Consider the following 2,598-nt stretch of genomic DNA (forward strand, 5'->3'; position numbering starts at 1 on the left):
GATTCGAACCCAGGACCTATCAGTCTCGCGCGCGAACGTTGAGACCACTGAGCCGGCACTGCTGAGGAGTCCCACAATAGAACGAAACGGCCGTCCAGTGCTTCAAGGTTTTCCATGGTGGTCTAGCTTCAATTGACTCATGATCTCAACTATATAAAATTTCATTAGCATTAGAAGGTTATTGAACTGAGGAATATTTAAATCTGCAATATTAACATTAGAGATAAGTTTTATAGATAGGTAAAAATATGAACTGTTCGATTCATACTGAGTGTTGTGAACGCATCAAGATGATTTGGAAACTTTTATATGATTCTCATGAGGAGTCTATGGTTCATCACTGTTTCTCGAGATTTCAAGCCAAGGATAAGCAATAATCCAATGATAGAATTTATCGTCAAATTAAATTATGGTGAATGCAATTTACAGACTAAACCAATCTCCACAAAACCCCTTTAATTAAACTATAGTAGCTAGCTTATACGTGAGTTACTTCAGGATCATTTTGAATTGTAATTGAGTTGTAATTGATGGAGTTAACGTAAACTGAAACAGTTGACATTGATAACAGTAACACTATATATCATCAGTATCATCGAGTGACAACCGATTGGTCCCGAAAACTAACCCCTCAACTTCAGAATATCCCGGTGAATTAGTAGGTGTGTTGTTCTGAGGATTCATATCCTACGACAAACCAGCATTCTGGCACTTCTCAGTTCTTAATAGCACCAAAACTGAGATCAATCTGTGACGAATACAACTTACGTATGAACTAGTATTTTGTTTAAATACTTAAAATTACTGTAATCAATTTTCATAACTACATTGTTTTCTAACATATCCAACTGTAATAAATCTACTTGTCAATATTCCAGATATCCCTATTAATGATAACTGTTACTTGTGACTTGTTCAAGTTACATTAGATGATTTTGTATTATATTGTTCATATTTTCTATAAGAATAATATAACGGTTTACTTATTGTTATTACACTAAAGATTGTAAAATATTTTTTTGTATATTTACATCGAATCAGCTGATAGTTTTTTGAAAGTTAAATCAGGACCTTATTTTTTCTTGCCGACTTCTTTTTTATCACATTTGTATTCATCACAAATTAGTTTCTAAGTGATTTCTTTTTTATTACATTAGAAATGCACAACTGTTTTTTTTTAAATTTTAATTGCCAATATAGAATTTTTTTTATTTTATTTAAACATATAAATATTGGTACAAAGGGGTACCAGATATATATGCGCCACACAAATCTCATTTAATTTGTGTGAGGGCTGTGATACTGCCCAGGTGCCCAAAGTGAGACATGTGATTTTCTTAGGGGGCGACACCCGGAGCCTTTGACTTAAAGGTCTAATCCACAGGGCAATGGAGCATCGTAAGGAGATGCAGTCTCATAGTAGCCGGTGACCAACGATTGATTCATACGCCACTAGTATTCTCAGGATACTGGAGCCAATGTGCACCATTTGTTTGGAATCAGGGTTTTTCAACTCCTCTAGATGAACTTTCCGTGTCCACCAACAATAAAGAATAATAAAATATATGAGATCATTTTACATAACTGAATCGATTCATTTTCTTTTTTGATGTATATGTTCCTATTTTTATAGATTTCAGAGAAACGGAACTTTGAACTGAATCTGATATTGACAGAATTTTCACCACAAATTGAAATTAGACAGATAACTTGAAATTGATTTGACTCAAAAAAAAACTGTCTATCATTAATATGTCCTAATACTTAGTGACCTAAACACTATTGATTGATCTTTCGTTCGTTAGTATAAAACCATCAAAGTATAGATTAATATTGAGAGTGTTTAAATAATTCCTTCACTCTCTATCTCGTTCCTGCGTTTTGTATGGTTTGAGTTTCTAATTTCACTGAAGTTAATCTTCATTTTTAACACAGAGAAATACATCATTTTGCCTAGTGATTAGTCATTGTTGTAATATATAATAAATTTCGTCTAAATTAGAACGAATAGTTTCACAGTATTTGGGCGCTGAGTTGATGTAAGACATTAAAAAAGGAATAATATATTTGTGAAATCTCAGCGAATGAATTTGAAGTAAATCCAACGTTTCGTCAGGAAATCTGATCCAAGCTTTTTCAAGGAAATATAATATGTTATTTTTTATCCCTAATTTTAAGAGCATTACTATTCACCTACTTTATTCCTCATTGATGTTAATTAATAAATCTCAGCTTGATTGATAATTAGTATTAGCCTAGGTTTGAAAGAAGAATTTAATAATTCCGTTCATTCAAAATGAAGCGATGATCAAATGTATCAGTTAGGTAATTGGAAGCGTTCTTATAGAATTCATGAATACAATTGACCCTTATCAGAAATGAATCATTTAGATTACTGGACACATTAAAGATTGACTGTTGGAATTTTATTATTATTAAAAACTAAACGGAATCATGTTATCAATATAGGGTTGTGGAGATTGTTAAGTTCGATTCCCCCTTGCAGAATCATGGGTGCGTACTGCGTACTAAAACGAAACGGCCGTCCAGTGCCTCCAGGTTTTCGGTGGTGGTCTAACATTGATCATTTTTTGGATT

Source organism: Schistosoma mansoni (assembly GCF_000237925.1).
Source record: "Schistosoma mansoni, WGS project CABG00000000 data, supercontig 0151, strain Puerto Rico, whole genome shotgun sequence".
Lineage (NCBI taxonomy): Eukaryota > Metazoa > Platyhelminthes > Trematoda > Strigeidida > Schistosomatidae > Schistosoma > Schistosoma mansoni.